The 21993-nt window shown below is 37.7% G+C and overlaps 1 protein-coding gene across 4 annotated transcripts in view; it reads right to left on the bottom strand.

Annotated features, from left to right (window-relative positions):
• LOC150081741 (ATP-dependent RNA helicase DDX55) overlaps positions 1-21993 on the bottom strand; it is a 596429-nt gene that overhangs the window by 130268 nt on the left and 444168 nt on the right. The window lies entirely within an intron of this gene.

Genomic DNA, 21993 nt, shown 5'->3' with positions numbered 1-21993 from the left:
AGGAAATTTAGCAACCTCTAATTCTCAGACACCATCCTTACACTTTTATAAATCTATCTTCATCATTCTTATCATGACATCAAATTTTCTAAAAAAATTCTGAAAGTTTCTGTAGAATTATTTTTTTACATCCTTAACTTCATCACTCATTTCATATTCTAGAAATGTTGTTTCCTTATCAAATTGCTTGAGTTTTCTCTTTGATAATTCCTCTCTACAGAACTTAAAACCAATCCCTCTCTACAGAACTCAGAACTCAATCTCCCTTCCAAATTTCGCTGTTTCCTTCAACAATCTGTTTAATCTGATCATCATTCCTTTTGAAGTTTTGTACACAATCACGATACAATAGCCTCAAACATCATTCGTGTGCTTCTGAATGTCTTCATTCTATATTGTCAAGTTAATTAGCTAGTTTCTTACAACTTATTATATTTCTTCTAACTTCAGTGGAAGTGAATACATTTTATTCCTGAAATGTGTTCAACAGTTTGTCTGAATATTCATCTGATGTAATATAATTAATAATACACTGAACCTTTAATGAAATAAAGGCATGAACAAAACCTTCACACTGATAGGTTAATACACAGCATTAACTACTTCTTATTACCCTCTTTCCCTTCTTTGTTCTCCGTAGTTACAATTCCAGTTCCGTTAGCTTTTCACCTTTACCTATTCCATTCCTTTCCACTCTACCTACAAACTTATGTATCCATTATGGTCATTGGGTTCTTTCTACTTAATTTTGGCAATGTCCCTGGTCCACAAACCATTAATTATTAATAATATATACTGTTACATTCTTCATAATATTCTTATAAATAAATGATATATATTGTAATTATGCCTATTGACAATTTGATTTTAATATTAAATAGCGTAAATGAGGGTATTGGCTCCTATGTTAATGGGTTATATACATACTAAAGTTATTTATACATTATTACTTATTAAATTATGGTACTACTTGGGAGCATAGGTATGTAGTGACCCCAACCAACCCACTAGTAATATATAAATCTAGCCCTGGTATGGATAGCCTTATATATAAAAATATATAACTTAGATACATTTAAAAACAACAATTAATATAAATTTAAAGAAAATTGGAGAAAATTAGCAAAAGTTAGTGAAAATTAACATTTTCCCTTATGGTCATACCTCTGCTACTTCCACAGGGGCTTTGAGCAGACATATAGCCATACTTGAGGAATGTATTATACATACCCGTTTCTATAATCTCTATACCAGTTTTGCTAGGTTAACTTTAGTAAATTACTTGGTGAATAATTTGGAATAATGAGGGTAAATTTTTTATATATGTACTTAATTTTAAATAAGCAGAGTGGTTTATATATATAACCATGTTTGAGAACGAGTGTAGCCTGGGCGGACGTAGCTTTTTGCCGCTCCTGGAACAGAGAAGTTTTTTCTGATTTATTTTCTGTTTTATTAGCTTAAATTGGCATATTAACTTACTTTCTAGAGTAGCTTTATATTCCTATTTACGATACTTAGTTTAAAGTAACTTAGATAGAGATTTTGTAGGTATTACTTAGTATCGGTAAGGGTATCAAATCCACGTTTACCGTTCGTAAATTGCCACCATTGTTACGTGATACAAAATATCTCGAACTAGATAGCATAAGCTTAATATAGTATAGTACATATTGTCAATTAATCAGTAAAATCTATTAATCTTGTTGAACTTCATTGTCAATTAAATTGTACTTTTAACTATACATATAACGACTTGGGTTACGTAACATAAATAATTAGTAAAAAATAAATAATTAATACTTAACTTGATACGGAAGTTATATAAAGGGATTTTGTAGATAACACTCGATGCTGAAACATAAATATAGCATTATAACTATGTTAGGATACAAGTTTAGGGTTTTAATTTTGTACTGAAATTTAAATTTTATTGAAATTAAATAGAAATCATGACTCAGACCAGAGCAGCAAAGCAAAAGGCTCAAGCTAATGGGAGTGCTGTGGCTGAGGGGAGAATTGAGGGGGGCAGTTGCCCTCTAAATCACAGCCTTTTAAAATGCACTACTTGATTGATGTTTGTGGAGCAGTCGAGTACAGGACATGATACTGCCATGGGGGATGTCGTTGTGTGTGCGCGATGCAAGGAGTGTAAGGAAATCACACGACAACCCAGATTATGGGCCTATATGAGAGCTTGAAGGACAGGGTGGATGCCCTTGAAGGATTAAAAGTGAGGGGCCCTATGTTTCAGCATCGAGTGTTATCTACGAAATCCCTTTATATAACTTCCGTATCAAGTTAAGTATTAATTATTTATTTTTTACTAATTGCCACACCAATGCCAGAGCTTGCACTTGGTCATCACGCAACACAGCGGCAGCCCCCAAGGCAGAATGCGCAGGTCCCAAAGGAACTAGTAGTTGTTGGGGACTCTATTGTCAGGGAAACGGGAAACATGCTTTGTAAAAAGGATAGGTGGAACAGGACCAGGGTATGTCTGCCAGGGGCAAAGGTTGATGACATTGTAGAGCGGATATCATCTTTTATGGGCACAAAAGGTGATATAGTTGTACACGTTGGCACTAATGATATTAAGAGTAGGAGACCAGCGGAATTACTTAACAAGTACAGGTCACTGTTGAAAAAAAAGCCGTGAATTAGAGTTCAATTTGAAAGTGTCTGCAATACTGCCCAGACACGATAGGAGGGAGTATATGATGAGAGGCCTGTCGATCAATTCGGCACTGGAAAGACTGTGCAAGGTTCAAGGGATAGAATTTTTTTCAGCCCGGTCTCTACTTGTTAACAGGAGAGACTGTTTCTACAGGGATGGGATACACTTAAATAGAAAGGGTGCAAGAAAAGGTGATATAGTTGTACACGTTGGCACTAATGATATTAAGAGTAGGAGACCAGCGGAATTACTTAACAAGTACAGGTCACTGTTGAAAAAAAGCCGTGAATTAGAGTTCAATTTGAAAGTGTCTGCAATACTGCCCAGACACGATAGGAGGGAGTATATGATGAGAGGCCTGTCGATCAATTCGGCACTGGAAAGACTGTGCAAGGTTCAAGGGATAGAATTTTTTTCAGCCCGGTCTCTACTTGTTAACAGGAGAGACTGTTTCTACAGGGATGGGATACACTTAAATAGAAAGGGTGCAAGAAAAGGTGATATAGTTGTACACGTTGGCACTAATGATATTAAGAGTAGGAGACCAGCGGAATTACTTAACAAGTACAGGTCACTGTTGAAAAAAAGCCGTGAATTAGAGTTCAATTTGAAAGTGTCTGCAATACTGCCCAGACACGATAGGAGGGAGTATATGATGAGAGGCCTGTCGATCAATTCGGCACTGGAAAGACTGTGCAAGGTTCAAGGGATAGAATTTTTTTCAGCCCGGTCTCTACTTGTTAACAGGAGAGACTGTTTCTACAGGGACGGGATACACTTAAATAGAAAGGGTGCAAGAATGTTTGCTGATGCTATCGAGGCAGTGTTAGGTGGGTCGGAAAATTGCTAGATTGGAGGGATACAAGCACTAATAGATTAACAGTAGCCACTGGCAGAGGTGAAAGTGATTCTTGCACTGCTTCTATAGGAATGTGCAGCAGCCTGGAAAATAAGATGCAGAATATTTCAGAGACTGCTGGGAATCATTGGGGTAAAAGTAAACACATGGGTTGTGTTAGGGTAGCTAAGAAAAAGAACAGGTGCATGTATACTTGCGTGTACACCAATGCTAGGAGTTTAGTAAATAAATTTGATGAATTTGAGGTATTGCTCAAAACATTACAGGTAGATATTGTTGGGATTTCAGAGACGTGGTGTCACACAGATATAAGGAATGCAGAAATGGAATTTGGGGAGTACAATGTCTACAGAAAGGATAGACAGGATAGGAAGGGAGGAGGGGTTATGCTATTAGTTAAGAAACACATAAAAACCAAGGAAGTGAAGCCAGTCGACATCGCTGGACAGTGCAATGTCGAGTCAGTTTGGTGTGACATAAGCATTGGGAGATCAAAATTGAGAGTAGGAGTGTGCTATAGGCCTAATGACTCTGATGAGTATAATAAGAAACAATACAGGGAAATAGTCTATACAGGGAAATCCCCCATTATAAGACTCTATAGAGTCTTATAATGGGGGATTTTAATTTCCCAGATATTGACTGGAATTTGGGGGCTGGTCACTCACACACTAGCAAGGCTTTTATGGATTTATTGGATGATTGTTTTCTACATCAGCATGTTCGGGACGCAACTAGAGGGAGTAATACACTTGATTTGATTATCAGTAGTGATTCTTCATGCATTAAGAATCTGCAGATAAATGAACCACTAGGTGGCAGTGATCACAGTGTGCTGAAGTGGGATTTACTCAAAGAGGTAACTACCATTAGGGGTAAACGGAAGGGTTATTGCTTTCGTAAAGGCGACTACGATGGACTGAGACAGTATTTAAATTCTATACAGTAGGATCAAATGATGATGTTACCAACAGCAAATTCAAAATGGGAAGAATTCAGAGAACTTATCTTGGAAGCTACTAGGCTTTACATACCAACTAAGTATTTGGAAAATTAAATGCACTAGGCATAATCCTTATGGGTTTTGATAATTAACTATATAATATCGGTGTAAATACACCATAGTTAACCCATATATTTGAGCTACGATTGTAGCGTAGAAGGCATCGTTTTAAATGTATCTCATAATGTGGTTGCCTTCACAACAAGATAGCTACTATTGAATTACTTCAAATAAATAACGCTTCTCTAGTAGAGAAGGCTACTGTTATTTATTTTCAGCGGTACCACCACCCAGACGATCGTTTCGAAGCTTTTTGGCTTCGTCATCAGTGAGCGGGTAGGTACCCAGGTAATACAACAAGCCATCTCAGTTGCGAAGTTATATCCACATTATGAGAGATGCCAGAAGGGTGTGGTGGTAATGTATTTGGAAAATTAAATGCACTAGGCATAATCCTTATGGGTTTTGATAATTAACTATATAATATCGGTGTAAATACACCATAGTTAACCCATATATTTGAGCTACGATTGTAGCGTAGAAGGCATCGTTTTAAATGTATCTCATAATGTGGTTGCCTTCACAACAAGATAGCTACTATTGAATTACTTCAAATAAATAACGCTTCTCTAGTAGAGAAGGCTACTGTTATTTATTTTCAGCGGTACCACCACCCAGACGATCGTTTCGAAGCTTTTTGGCTTCGTCATCAGTGAGCGGGTAGGTACCCAGGTAATACAACAAGCCATCTCAGTTGACATTACCACCACACCCTTCTGGCATCTCTCATAATGTGGATATAACTTCGCAACTGAGAAGTAGCTCAAATATATGGGTTAACTATGGTGTATTTACACCGATATTATATAGTTAATTATCAAAACCCATAAGGATTATGCCTAGTGCATTTAATTTTCCAAATACATTACCACCACACCCTTCTGGCATCTCTCATAATGTGGATATAACTTCGCAACTGAGATGGCTTGTTGTATTACCTGGGTACCTACCCGCTCACTGATGACGAAGCCAAAAAGCTTCGAAACGATCGTCTGGGTGGTGGTACCGCTGAAAATAAATAACAGTAGCCTTCTCTACTAGAGAAGCGTTATTTATTTGAAGTAATTCAATAGTAGCTATCTTGTTGTGAAGGCAACCACATTATGAGATACATTTAAAACGATGCCTTCTACGCTACAATCGTAGCTCAAATATATGGGTTAACTATGGTGTATTTACACCGATATTATATAGTTAAATACCAACTAAGAAATATTGTTCAAGGTTTAGGCCTAAATGGATGTCAGATAAACTAATGAGACATATGGCAGAGAAGAAAAATGCATGGGATATATACAAATTAACACGTGACACAGAAGCCTACGATAGATACAAGTTGATCTGTAACCAAGTTGCAAAGAAGGTTAAGCAGGCGAAGGCAGATTATGAGAAATCTTTGGCAAGAGATGCAAAGAAAAACAGCAAAGAGTTCTTTACTTATGTAAACTCTAGAAGGAAGGGGATGAATCAGATTGGTCCACTTGATATCGATGGGTCAACTGATCCTGCTCAGGTAGCTAACAAACTAAATGAATATTTTGCATCGACATTCACACATGAGGAGTTATTCAGCGAGGGGAATGCCAGAGGTGTATTCAGCTCTAGCAGTAAGCTAAGAATCTTGAAATAACTGGGAGTAAAGTGGAGGAGAAATTGTTGAAGATAAACACAAGAAAGGCACCCGGGGTGGATGGGATCTATCCAGTTATATTAAAGGAGGCAGCAAAGGAAGTAAGCAAACCCTTCGCCATAATTATGAGAGCTTCCTTGGACTCAGGGGAGGTACCCATGGACTGGAGATGTGCAAATGTGACTCCAATTCACAAAGGAGGATCAAAGGCTGACATAAGTAATTATAGACCTGTGAATTTGACTTCTGTTCCCGGAAAATTAAATGGAGGCACTGGTTAAAGAAGCACTGCAGGATCATCTAGACAAGACTTCAGTTATAGCTCAGACACAGCATGGTTTTGTTAAAGGGAAGTCTTGCCTGACCAATTTGATTGGATACTATGATGCAGTCACAAAAGAACTGGATGCAGGGAATAACTTTGATATTATATACTTGGATCTTAGAAAGGCTTTTGATACTGTTGCACATGGAAGACTGCTGCACAAATTGGAGCAGTGTGGCATTGGAGGCAAATTGCTGCTATGGATAAAGGGGTAGTTGAGGGGGAGAAGACAGAGAGTGGTAATCCTTTTTTTTTTTTTTTTTTTTTAATGAGAACCCCAAACACGAGAGGTATTATAACCTATAGTACTTAGTACCGTGCTTGGGTTGGAGATTGAGAAGACGAAAGAAGATATTTGTTGACATTGGACTTGAACTTCTGTAGATTATAATTTTCAGGAAATAAGTATGAAGGAAGGTTGTTCCTGAAAACGGCAGTTGAATGAATAAATGAGGAAGATGAAAAGTTGGTTCTGTGGGTTTGAAGTTGGACAGTAAATGGATGTTGGCTGGTGGCGGCACGTGTTCGGACTGTTTTGAAAGAGAGAGCGGGAATTATAGAAGCCAATTCAGAAGAACAGTGCCCATGGAAGTATCTGTAGAAGAGGCATGCAGCAGAAACAGTGGGTCTATGAGACAGCGAGTAGAGAGACTCTGTTAGAAATGAATCATTAATTAACCTAACTGCCCTCTTCTGAATGGAATCAAGAAGCCTGAGGGACGTTTTGGGGGCACCACCCCAGATGTGGGAACAATATTCCATGGCAGGGCGGATTTGCGATTTATACAGAGTGAGCAGCTCTTTGGAAGAAAAGTAATGACGAGAGCAAAAGAGAAAACCAAGTTTTTTGGATGCAGAGGAAGCAATATTTGTAATGTGGTTGTGCCAAGAGAGATTAGAAGTCAGTGTAATCCCCAAAAGAGATATATCATTTTGCCTAGAAATCGGAGTGTCATTAAAGATAAGCATAGGAGCAGAAGAATCCTTTTTGCGAGATATAAGACAAGATTGAGTTTTAGAAGGGTTGAAATCAATTAAGTTGTCTTTGCCCCACTGGAGAATTACCTGAAGATCGGTATTTAAGGAATTGGCAGCAGATTTTCGAGAACTTGAAGCTGATTGAGCTGGACAAGGTTTCTCAAAATGGAAAGTGGAATGCAATGTGCTATCATCGGCAAAACTATGGATAGGATTTCCAGTCAATGGAAGAAGGTCATTGATATACAAGAGGAAAAGAGTGGGGGAAAGAACTGAACCTTGGGGGACACCGGCATTAGTGGAGAAGTTAAAGACAGAGAGCCATCTACCATCACCCTCAGTGAGCGATCAGAGAGAAAACTGAAAAACCAATTACGAAAAACAGTTGGCAAACCATAAGATGGAAGCTTGTTTAGAAGACCTTTATGCCAAACACGATCAAAAGCCTTTGAGATGTCAAGAGCAACTACTTGTGTTTCACCGAACCTTTCCATTGAATTAGTCCATAAATGGGTAACATAAGCCAGAATATCACCAGTGGATCGACACTGACGGAATCCATACTGGCGATCGTTGATCAGACGGAAGGTTTCTAGGTAGTTTAAGAGTTGGCGGTTAATTGATTTCTCCATTACTTTAGAAAGAGTAGAAGTAATTGCAATGGGACGATAATTGGATGGGAGGGATTTGTCACCCTTTTTAGGAACTGGCTGGATATGAGCAAATTTCCAAGCAGAAGGAAAAACACCTTTGGAATAAGAAAGTGAAAAAAGGCGGCAAAGAATAGGAGTAAGTTCAGGAGCACAGGTTTTGAGAACAAGTGGAGAAATACCATCAGGACCTGGAGCTTTCTTAGCATCAAGATTCATCAAAATCCTTCTGATATCCTTTTGACGGGAGACCACAGGAGGCATTGAATGGAGCGTGTTAGGAATGGTGGGAGGTGTTTTACCAAGATCATTAATACATGAGCTCAAAGAAAAATGGGATGCTAGCAGGTCAGCTTTATCCTTGGCTGAAGTGACAACAGAACCATCTGGTTTGGACAGAGGTGGGAGCAGAGATGGACAAAAGTTGCGGCCAATAGCTTTGGCAAGAGACCAGAATGCTCGGTGACCATTAGGGCAAGAAGCAAGTTTTCTACTCTTAGCTTGTTCAAACTCTAGTTTGGACTGATTAATAACTGCTTTACAATTATTGCGAGCTTTGGTGTAGGCAGAAAATGAAAATGAAATGAAACTGAATCAATGGACACTGCTCATCGTGGACTAATGTTATTAGTGGAGTCCCTCAGGATTCAGTATCGGGTCCATTATTGTTTTCTGTATTTATGAATGATATTGATGATGGTATATCAAGCTTAATGTCCAAGTTTTCAGACGATACGAAGGTTGGCAGGGTTGTCAAGGACACTACTGACATTATGCTGCTGCTGCTGCTGCAACAGGATCTGGAAAGTTTGAGCAGATGGGCTGAGAGGTGGCAAATGAAATTTAACATTGACAAATGTAAAGTACTACATATGGGAAACAGCAACCCCAGAGCAACATATCAACTCTGTGGTACTACACTGACAGTGGTAGAGAATGAAAGGGACTTGGGGGTGGTTGTGCAGGCATATATGAAGTTCTCTGAGAAGTGCAGATGGGCTGCAAGAGTAGCTCATGGTGTATTGTCAATGATATATAGGAATTTTTCTAGCAGGGATAAGGAGGTGATTATTCCCTTGTATAAGGCAATGGTCAGGCCACACCTAGAGTACTGTATACAGGTCTGGAGGCCTCATTTCAAGAAGGATGTAGAGCTGCTGGAACGAGTACAGAGAGGGGCAACAAGATTAGTGAATGGAACAAAGGGGTGCTCTTACGAAGAAAGGCTTAATTTTTGCAAATTACAATGTCTGGAGACTAGTCACCAGCGAGGTGATCTGATAGAGGTGTATAAAGCCTTGAATGGTTTGAGCATGCTCAATGCTGATGGGATTCTTCTTCTTGCTCAGAATAATCACCTGAGAGGGCATAAATTCAAATTGAGGAAAGACAGATGTAGGATAGACATGCGGAAATTTGCCTTTAGCCAGCAGGTGGTTGGTTGGTGGTACAGACTTCCATCCCTTGTTGTGGAAGTTGATAGCCTAAATAAGTTTAAGGCTCAGCTGGACAGGTATTTCGAACGAACAGAGGGGTGAAGTGGAAGTGGTTATTTTTTATTTATTTTTTATTGTTTGGCTGATGCTGCATAAGCTTGCTTTCTTGCATCAAATGCCTCTACTAATGCTAATGCTAAATATGACAGCAAACTGCGATAGGAGATTCAAAGCCCTATGGATGTGTATCAGATTGAAATATCATAGTACCTCACCTCCATATCCTGTGGTGGTCAGTCTGAAAATGTTCAATTTTCCTGCTTTTATTAGGTTTTATCCGTGGCGTGATAGTTTACCTTGCCTGGAAGTAGCAGCGGTGAGACCATGAGGGAGAATGTTAATTTTCTTTAATTTACACTAACTTTTGCTAATTTTCTTTAAATTTACATTAACTGTTGTTTTTAAATGTATCTAAGTTATATATTTTTACATATAAGACTATCCATACCAGGGCAAGATTTATATTTAACTAGAGGGTTTGGTTGGGGGTCACTACAAACCTATGCTCCCAAGTAGTACCATAATTTAATAAGTAACAATGTATAAATAAGTTAAGTACACACATACATACATACATATATATATATATTTTTTTTTATACATATATTACACACATTATAGATTATACATAGACTGTTGATGAAGCATTGGATGTTATGTTTGTTGCACATATTGGTTGGAGGAATGAATTGGCAATGTGCAGAAATTGCATATTGCTCATTCATTTTAGTACACTGTCAAGTTTGCAGATGATAAAAAGGTTGGCAGAGTTGTTAATCACAGTAAAGACAGTATGCTACTGAACAGGATCTAGAAAAGTTAGGCAGATGGGCTGAGAAGTGGCAACTGAAGTCTAACATTGACAAATGCAAAATACTCCATATCGGTAGCAGTAACTCATGAGAAAAGTACCAACTGTGGTACTACACTCAGCAAGGAGGTGGAGAATGAAAAAAACCTGGGGGTAATTGTGTAGTCAGATATGAAGTTCTCTGAGTAGTGCAGATGGGTTGCCAGAACAGGTCATGGAGTTTTGTCAATGATATACAGCAAGCCCCCGCTATAACGCGGTTTGCTTTACGCTGATTCACTATAACGCTGTTCTTATATTATAACCCATATCTGACAATAACGCTCTTTTACAGATTGCAGTTTTTGGCATATTTAACGTAATCGTTTCATTTGATGGAGTCTATAACTTGAAAATGAATAGCAGAACAGCATTAAAACGTTTCCCACGGCCAGTGAAATTTTCTCGCAGGCTAATTTAATTGCAGTACAGTCACTTGTTACATAGTTCCGAGATCAACATTTTAAAAATTGATCAAGTATATTGCTTGAAATATTTGCGTTATATGCATTTATCTGAAGTCAAGTCATGACTCAGTACAGTATTAGACATCATGCGTATCGGACAGTTTACTTGAGTATTGTATCGTAATTAATCCAACCAACGCAGTTACATTTTCGAAGAGTTAATAATGGCCGATAACAATGAAAAAGCAATGTCTGGGCGCAGTACGAAGACTATAAATGTAAGAAAAAGACTGAATTTGAAAATTAAATTAGACGTTTTGAAGCGAATCGATTCCCGTCAGCGACAAGCAGATGTGTACCATAATTTAGAACTTGCAAGTTTAACTGTAAGAACAATTATAAAAAAAATAAAGAATTAATTTTAGCAGCGGGAAAGATAGCTGTTCCACTGAAAGCAACTAGGGCTAGGCCGGCTATTAAGATTGAAATGGAAAAGACTTTTAACTAATTTTATTGAAGATAATGTCCAATGCAGAATTCAGTTCAGTTAAATATTATAAAAAAAAAAAAAAAAAAGAGAGAGAGAGAGAGATTAGCCAATATGATGATCTGAAGAAAACTCACAAAAAAAAAAAAAAAAATGTGGAACCATTTAAAACTGGTAAGGGCTGGTTGAATAGATTTAAAATCTAGGGAGAAGCCGCAAGTGCAGATCAAGGAGCCGAAACTTTCAAAAAAGAACTTGTTAAAATTACTGAAGAGGGGTATTGTGTGTTATACTTCTCAACAAGTTTATAACATAGATGAAGCAGGACTTTTGTGGAAACGAATGCCTAAAAGAAGTTTCATACTGAAAAAAAAAAAAAAACATGGAAGGTTTCAAAGCGGCGAAGGATCGGGTGACTTTATTGTTGGGTGGTAACACCGCGGGGGATTTAAAATTAATACACCTTTTAGTTTATTTGGAAGAGGGCCAAAGTTCAACCCAAAATCGTTGCATTTTTCATGATTAAATTCATCAGTTAAATTAAATCAATTAAAATCAATTTAGATCAATTAAATTCGTGATTTTAATTGGAATTTTACGTTTAATTTTGATACCACATAATTATATACGTATGTAATGCAGAATATTTTATATGTACAAATATTTGAATATTAAATATTTTGACCAACATTTGTGAATCTTTTCAATACCGTTTATTATTGATTAGGAAATATCCTCTGGCACTGACTGCAACTTACAAATTCATATGTTACCTTATGGGAATGCGGAGCTCGCTTAGCACGGATTCACTTAGCGCTCTGTTTTTCCGGAACGAATTATCAGCGTTAAGCGGGGGTCACCTGTATAGGATTTTTGCTAGTAGAGATGAGGAGGTGATTATCCCTTTGTATAAGGCAATGGTTAGGAGACACCTTGAGTATTGTATACAGGCCTGGAGGTCTCATTTTAGGAAGCATGTAGAGTTTCTAGAACGAGTACAGAGAAGGGTAACAAGATTGGTCAGAGGAACAAAGGAGTGAGCTTACGAAGAAAAGCTTAAGTTCTGCAAGTTGCAGCATCTGGAGACTAGGCACCTGCGAGGTGACCTGATCAAGGTGTATAAGGCCTTGAATGATTTGAGCAGGCTCAATGCTGATGGGATACTTCCGTTTGATCAGATTAAGAACCAGAAGGGGTCATAGATTCAAATTGAGAAAAGACAGTTGTAGAATAGACATGCGTAAGTGTTCCTTTAGCTAGCGGGTAGTTGATTGCTGGAACAGACTTCCATCTGTTGTTGTGAAAGTTGATAACGTAAATAAATTTAAGGCTGAACTAGACAAAATTTGGAGTGACCGGATGCGTGAAGTGGGAAGGGGTTTTTTTTTTTTTTTTTTTTGGCTGATGCTGTATAAGCTTGCTTTCTTGCATCATATGCATCAACTAATGCTAATATAGTAGTACCCCAGATCTATAATCCTTCTTTAATACCTATTCTGAATATATTTGTATCTATTACTATTATAATATATATAGTAAGCGCCGGTTATGATCACTGGTTATTAGAATCAGCCTCTGAATAGAATCAAATTTCAAATAACTGATCCAAATCAATAAAATGCACTATATTTTCATCGTTTACTCGAATCACATTTTTGGTTATAAGAATCAATTTTGAACGCCTCTGTGATATTTTACTAAAGCACATTTCTGGAGATCACATTTATAGAGGCCACAAAAATAAAACTATAAAAACAATTTGCAGTTTCTGATTTATTGGGCTTTTCTGTTAGTGCAATAAATGGGCAGTAAACTCTACCATATTCATTTGCGATAATACCTATAGCTGGAATTCTGTGTTTTCACACTATTATGGTGAAATGTGTTTTTCCTTCGCTGAAATCTGCTCATCATTTCTATGTCTAAACTTCGTCTCACTTGCGTGTGTTGTGTTGTGTTAGTTCCAATTTGTGTGTGCCGTGTGCTTTGTTATTGATTGATGCTTATCTTTTTTACTGTGTTTTAAATTTTACTACCAAAAAAAAAAAAAAAAATGTCAATGAACAGAAAAAAGTGAATTTGAGTGTAAAATATAAGTTACGAATTATAGAAATGTACGATAAATAAAACTTAGGCAATATGTCTTAAAGGGAAGCGGTAGTAAAATTAGGAGTGCCTCAGTCATCTTTATAAAAATTGTTAAAATCACGTCACACATTAAACACTAATGTCATTAGTGAAACCAGAAAAAGGAAGCGTGAAGGAAAATGTCAAACAGTATATGAAGTTCTGTTCGTTTGGTTCAAACAGCCCAGCTCATTTAATGCTGCAATCAATCGTAGCATTATTCTTCAAAAAGCTAATGATTTTGCTGGAAACTACACAAAAAGTTTAGGGTGCGGACGGATGGCTGACAAGATGGAAGGAGAGACATGATACTGTTTACAAAAAACTTCACGAAGAAAAACAGGATTCCGATAGTTCTGCAGCTGACACCTGGTTGAAAATCTCTTGGAAAACTGTGTTAAGCACTTATAATCCTGAAGACGTTTTTAATACAGATGAAACAGGGTTGTACTACAGGGCTACCCCCAGACCACTGCATGATTTTTAAAAATTCCTGTGTCTGCAGGAAAGAAGATCAAGGACAGGATTAGTTCTTTTAACATGCAACAAGACAGGAACAATCAAGATGAAGCCGTTAGTTATCGTGAAGAGTAAAGTGCCTAGATAGAGTAAAACAGCTGCCTGTTGAATATGTCAATAATACCAATGCTTGGATGACAGCTTCTTTATTTGAAGATTATCTTCGTAAATGGGATTTGAAATTGGATAAGAAAAACAAAAAAATTGGATTGGTTTTGGACAACTGCCCAGCTCATTCAAATTTGACTTTCAAAAACATTGAATTAGTTTTTCTGTCTTCAAATACCACATCACTGATTCAACCTCTTGACCAGGGAATAATAAAATCCTTTAAGACCTTTTATAGATCGGATATGAGGCGAAGAATCATCCAGTGTATAGGTGAAGGTTTGGGAACATCATCCGATATCGCAAAGTAGATAACTGTTCTAGTTGCACTTCATATGACAATGAATTCCTGGAATGAAGTTTCCGAAACCTGCATTAGCAACTGTTTCAAAAAATGTGGATTAATTATTCATGATGGGCAACTAAGTAACAATACTGATCACGTTGAAAAGCCTAAAGACATGGGTAAACAGGAGTTTAATGACTAGGTGGACATCGATGATGATCTATAAGTTACTATAGCTTTAACAGATGAGGAAATTGCCCAGTCTGTTACTGACAATTTCACACAGGGGGAGGTAAGTGAACCCGAACAAATTCCAGTTACAAAACAGCAAACTCGTGAAGCTATAGCTGTCCTGAAGAGAGCGTTGGAAGGAACTTGTGCAAGTGATCGTGAACATAGTCTGTTATACAATATTGAAATATCTATAAATAGACTTTGTAGTGATACAAAGAAATCTAAAATAAGTGACTATTTTAAATTATAATCATATTACAAAGTGTTACGTTTAATTAATATGTATATTAATTAAGCTATGTACGTAACTATAAATTTATTTTTATTTTGGTAACCTGAGGATAAATTTATTTTTATTTTGTTCGGAACGTAAAAATCGAAATATTCTGATTTTTACGTATCTTTTATTTGGTAATAAATCTTTGGTAATAAAGTGTAAATTTGTGCTTTATATCTTTATTTTTATAGCTTCTGGATAATATTTGTCGATTTTAACTTATTAGAATCACCTTTTATTAGAATCAAAATTCAATTTGCAAATGTGAACACTACAACCGGCGCTTACTGTATATACATATATATAATAATTGCTGGATTTCAATTGGTCCGATTTTAATGAAATCTGGGAAGGGTAGACAAATCATTCTAAAGAACAAAATATAAAAATTAATTTACTGGGAGTCTCAAGTTATGACACGTAGACGGACAAACAAAGAAATATCAACTGTTAGATTTTTATTGATATAATTTTAATGAAATTTTGGTTGGCTTCACAAATCTTTCTTCAAGGCCCAAATATAAAATTTCATGTTAATCCATCTGCTGGGAGTTGAGTTATTACATGTAGATTGATGGACAAAGAAGTAATAATTGCTGATTTAGTCTAATTTTAATAAAATTTGGAGTGTCTCTCAAAGGTACAAATCTTAAGTTTTGTGAAAATCCATCCAATGTGAGTTGAATCATTACATGTGGATGACTGTTGCTGTTGTTGTTGTTATTTGGTTTTTAGAAGCATTAGCAACTAAGGCCATATTGCTCCAGGGATATGTGGTGGTCATTCCCTGACCTTACCGCATCCTCTGTATTTGGTGGTCACGGGCTCGAACCCTGGTCTACTCAAGAAGCATGTGCTACGCACTGCTGCTCCTGCCCATCTGGCTACGGAGGCCCCCATGTGGATGGACTGAGCGTCAGAAATTGTGAAAATCACAGGCATATTATGCATATATGCTAACAAACCTAAATCATTTTCAAATGTATTTGCATATATACAGGATGTCCATAAAGTCCTTATGCACTTTAAAACTGCAACAACTTAGGTTCTAGACAAGACAGAAATATTGGTAAAATGCATTGGAAAGGCAACTAGTTATAGTTTTTAGGGTGCGCAATTTGTGATTAAGAATTTGATTTGTGGTTCAACTGATAAAAAGTATAGCCTCATTACTGATAAAAAGTATAGCCTCATTTTGCAATTCCATAAACACAACCCCAGTTATGTTTCCGTTACACCGATGAGCCAAAACATTATGACCAACGAGTCGTTATGCAAATCGAAGCAACTGGAGATAAACTACGGCACATGCGCGAGTCGGAAAAGATATAAAAAACACCTGATACTGAGCTCCGTTAATCAGTGTTACTCTTGTTCTTCAGATGGGAAAGGCAGTGGACGAGTACCCAGAATCATCTGTCCAGGTGACTGATGCTTCTCGGTAGTGGACTTAAGTGAGTTTGGCAAAGGCCAAATTGTAATGGCCAGACGACTGGGTCAGAGCATATTCGAAACGGCATAGCTGGTGGGGTGCTCACAGTAAACTGTGGTTAGTACCTACCGAAAGTGGTCTGAGAAGGAGAAACCCACAAACTGCCAGTGAGGTGTTGGACGACCATGGTTCATCGATGCTCAAGGTGAGCGAAAGCTCTCCTGGATGGTACGTGGCAACAGAAGGGTGTGGTGCAAATAGACTGTAATTGGAATGCTGGTGACGGGAGTAATGTGTCACAATACATTGAACCCTGCTGAAAATGGGGCTGCATAGCCGCAGGCCACTCCGAGTGGCCATGCTAACTACGGTTCACCAGAGACAGCACCTACAATGGGCACACGAGCATTGAAACTGGACCTCGAGTGATTGGAAGAAGGTTGTCTGGTCTGATGAATCACATTTCCTGTTGCACCATGTGGATGGCTGGGTACGTGTGCGTCGTTTACTTGGGGAAGTGTGGCACCTGGATGCACCATAGGACAAAAAAAAGCGGTGGTGTCATTGTTTTGGGCGATGTTCTGCTGGGATACCCTAGGTCCAGGCATCCATGTGCCGGGAACTCTGACGTCTACCACTTACTTAAACACCATTGCTGACCAGGTACACCCTTTCAATGCAACGGTCTTCCCCTCTGGTGGTGCCATCTTTCAGCAGGATTACACCACCCGGATTATTCGCAACTGGTTCGCCCTGGCCTCCAAATTCCCTAGACATCATTCCCATTGAATTTGAGTTGGTTTGAGTTGGAACAGCAACTCTGATCTGTGGCATCTCAACCACGAACCTTACAGGAGTTGAAGGATCTGCTGGTTACGTGTTGGTTCCAGATACCACAAGACACATTTAGAAATCTTGTATCGTCCATGCCTCACCAGGTATGAGCTGTTTTGGCTGCACGTGGAGGACCAACATCATATTAGGTAGGTGATCATAATGTTTTGGCTCATTGGTGATCCCATTCGCAGATCATTTAAAGATCAAGGTTTTGAAGAGTAAACTCTAATTTTCACATGTCCCCATAGAAAAAGTCCAATGGGGGACAAACTGAGTGAGCAAGCTGGCCTAGCAATTGGCTCACCTCTGCCAATCTAACTGTGTGGGAACACCTCATTTAAAAACTGTCAAAACATTCTGAGCAAAGTGACAAGGTGCTCTATCTTGCAGAAAAGACATTTCTGCAAGATAGAGGGCTGAAATTTACTTATGGGTACATCCTCCAAGACTGCCTCAGTCTTACGGTGTTTATCTCCCCCCACATGCTGTTTTAACCCGATACAAAAATGACTTCTACAGATAGGGTGTGTTAACAGCAGTGGCAGTAGAAGTCGTTTTGCTATCGGGTTAAAACAGCGGGACGGGGGGATAAACTCCCTAAGACTGAGGCAGTCTAGAGGGTGTACTGGTAAGTAAATTTTGGCCACAAAGGCATTACACTCATGAACTTCGATAAGCTGCTTTTAATAATGAGAAAAAAACTAATCAATACATCATTATCGACTTCTACTGCCACTACAGATGGTGTAAACACACACAATCTTTTTACCGAGAATGTACGGAGAAACTGCAGTAGCAGGAAACAATTTTTCCAGGTAAGTTTTCCTGAAGTTTCCCATGTTGGCTTTCTTTACCTTCGTCCGCATGTTTTACACATTGGGTTTAAAGAGTCCCTTTCATATTCCCAGACTTCTTGTGGTTTCTCAATTCCCCACATACAACAATTATAATGATCACTAAACATAGTGCTTTGTTTTGATTCATCACTAAACATAGATTGCCAAAAGATAAGATGCCATTTTCAACATTGTCATTAAACTTATGAGGAAAAGCTAGTCTCATATGGTAGTCCGCTTCCATCATCATCACCATCATTTGATGCACTTGTACAATTTCACTCTAAGAATTTTGTACACTTTGCTTTAGAAACATTGAGTTCCAGAGATGCACATTGTAGCGATTTTCATGACCTTTGCTACAAAGCTTCCTCGAAAAACAGATATATTTTCATTAACAAATTATTGTGTATAATGGTAAACAAGATAAAAGTAGCTTATTAAGCTCTTAACTATAATTATGAATTGGACTGGACATAAATCAAGTCCATATATTGGAGGAGGACAAATATCTTTACAAAATATTAACCAGATAACTAAGATACATTATTCTCTGTGAAAAGTAATGAAATACAGATTAAATAAAAAGTAATGAAGTATAGAGCAAACCAGAATGATAAAATATCGTATCAGATCATCTACCACACTATAGTGACACAGAGATGGATGTCACAATTCAATCCTCATTTACACTGGTTCACACTTAGTTGTCACCTCTACTACACCAAGTGTAGTGCCTCAGACCTTGCATGTAGGGTTATACCAAGGGATACCAACAGTCCCACCATCATGAAGATGGGGCTGTTGATATCAAAAGATATGAAATGATAAGTGGAAGCTTAAAATTCACTCAAGTGAGACCTCAATATCAGATCCATCCTCAAAGTCTAAAATGGAGAGTCTCTGGCAATGAAGTAGGAGTGATGTATATTGAGGTTATGACACGTTTCTTGATGAGATTAAATCTTTCTTACAGGTTAGAGCTCTAAAACTGGTTTTTAAAGGCTGGCCGCTAGAGTCCACAAAACTGAACCTATTGGTAACTCTCTAAGAGGGATCATTGCAGCTTCTACTCAACAAGACAGTGACTAGCAGGAGTCCAAGTAATGTGCACACACATGTACATGGACATGCATGCAGGAGGCATTGCCAAAACCATGTTATGTCAAGGAACTGGGTATATTCTGTGTGTACACCATATCCAAAAATTTCATTAATTCATGCATATTTCATCAATTCTGCCACTCTATTTTTAATTTATCTATTGAATGCATCACCGATATTCAAATTAACAAAACAAAAACAAACTTATCTGCACAAAGATCTAACCCCCCCCCCCAAAAGCTTCCTGATCTACTTCACAAATAAACAGCCTCAGTCCTAATGTCAAGTTTAAATGGACATCACCATTTAAACCTAATAGTTTAAATGGTGATGTCCATTTAAACCTAAAACGTGCAAAGCACCATTATTTTTCTCGATGGAGTTATGGAGTTTCTTGATGGATGAAGTAATGGCAATTATCAGTTGCCATTACTTTTTCTGATGGAATTATCAGTTGCCCTACAAACCGCTTGATTATACCTTAATCATTACAGTTGGTAGTTCTGCACATGTTCCTCTCTAATATTCCTTGTCAGACTTTTTACCTGGAATTTCCGATAGCTTAAAATCTCTCTCTACCAAAATAAAATTCTGCCAAATTCATTTCTTGTTCTCCCAACTATTTTGGAACATTTTGACCCAAATCACTTGGAACACTGACTTTCTGTGAAACATGACTTTCTTATCAGTGAGGAAATTTCCCTTAACAATTTTATGCTTAAAACTCAAGTTGGCTTCAGTGTTCTAGTTACACAGACCTAGCTGGTCAAGATGCTAAGGTTTTTGTGATTACTAATTACCTCATACAGCATGTCCATTTATCTATCAAGATACTAGAAAATCCCAACCAACTCCCCCACCCCCCCACAAACCAAACACTCTTGATCTTTTAATCAACAACCCATCACAGCACACAATCAATGTTAATCATTATATAGACACATTCAGATCACAGCTTGATGATGATGTCCAGTTATGGTTATTCTTAACCTTGTGTGTTAGATATTACAAGAATGTGACATAAGATGACCAGCATGACTTTTATTCCTCTCTTCAGTTATGGTTTTAAATGCTCTAGATCCAGTGTTTGCTTAGATCCTAATGAAATTATTCTTTTGGGATGAAATCTCATCCTTTATCTAAATCAAGATTTCCCAATAAACATGCTAAGGCTCTTCAAGATACTAGCCAATTGCAAATTTGCTGTAGCAAATTTGCAATTGGCTAGTATCCAATTCTCTGGCTTAGTTTTCTGCCTTCACCACTGCTCACAACAATTTTTAAAACAGTTAATCAATCCAAACCCAGTATTGAACAGGCTTACTTTCTTCTTGTACAAATTGTGCTGTACCCTCTTTTCTCTAGCCATTAGTCACAATAATGGTATTTCTCCAGTGGTTCTCCAAGCCTGTGCTCCTGATCTTGCTGCTGATTTATGTTGCCATTTTACATTTTCTTATTCCACTGTTTTTTTTTTTTTTTAGCCATCTGCCTTGAAATTTGCTATGTCCAGACAGTTCCTAAAAAAGGATAACAAATCTATCCCTTCCAGTTATCATCCTGTTACACTCTATCCAAAATGGAGAAAACCATCAACTCAAAATTATCCTGAAACCTTCCTTCTGATCAGTTTGTTGTTGTTTGTTATTTGGTTTTTAGGAGCATTAGCAACTAAGGCCATATTGCTTCGGGATATGCGGTGGTCATTCCCTGACCTCCGGATCCTCCGTATTTGGTGGTGACGGGTTCGAACCCCGGTCTAATGAAGCGTGTGCTACGCACTGCTGCTCCCTCCCACCTGGCTATGGAGGTGCCTCTTCTGATCGATGATTGCCAATATGGATTCCATCAGTCTCAATCCACTGGTGACAGCTTATATTACTCATCTTTGGTCAAATTCACTTCAAAAAGTCTGATGAGACTCATGCAATTGGTTAGTATCCAATTCTCTGGCTTAGTTTTCTGTCTCAACATTCCTAAGGCTTTTAATTATGTTTGGAATCAACATTTTCTAAACAAGCTCTCATCTTATGGATTGCTGACTGCTTTTTGCAATTAGGTATCCAGTTTTCTCTCTGACACTCACTGCGAGTGATGATAGATGGCTCTGTCTTCTAATTTTTTAACTGATGCTGGCATTCTGCCAAGTTCAGTTCTTCCTCCCTTTCCTTCCACTGACTGGAAATCCTATCCATAGTTTTACTGACAGCACACTACATTCCACCACCCAGTTTCACCTTGCATTCAGTCTCAACTTCTCAAAAATCCCCGACCAATTCCTTAAATGGAATGGACATTTAGGTAATTCTCCAAGGGGCAAAGAAAACTTAGTTAACCTTCATCTTTCTAAAACTTAGTACTACCTTTTTACAACAGATGAAAGGCTTTCGCAAATTAGGGGATGGACAGGTACTTCCTGAAATCCAGATTTGGGAGTTTTTTTGGTTTTTTTTTGCTTATAAGCTTGCTTTCTTGCATCATATGCCACTACTACTACTACTAATAACACACACTGAACCAAAATAAATTGTAATGCAAGTCTCTAATAATGTTGTGTACCTGAAATGATATGCATGGAGGTGGCCAAGCAATTTCTACAACAATAGTGTAGAGACTGAAATCACAAAATTACATTACTGCCTTAAGCTAAAACCACTTTGTATTTTAGTGCTGAAGTAAATGATGCTGCTTTCTAATAGGTTATGAATACCGAGCTATTAAAATAATTTACAAAAATAATATACAAACTTTATTTGGAAAAAAAATAGAAAAAGAAAAAAGTAGACATGGCTATATAAGTCTCTCTGCAAC

Source organism: Mastigoproctus giganteus, chromosome 8 (assembly GCF_048544385.1).
Source record: "Mastigoproctus giganteus isolate SK-2022 chromosome 8, ASM4854438v1, whole genome shotgun sequence".
Taxonomy (NCBI): domain Eukaryota; kingdom Metazoa; phylum Arthropoda; class Arachnida; order Uropygi; family Thelyphonidae; genus Mastigoproctus; species Mastigoproctus giganteus.
This window is presented reverse-complemented; position numbering and strand designations above follow the sequence as displayed.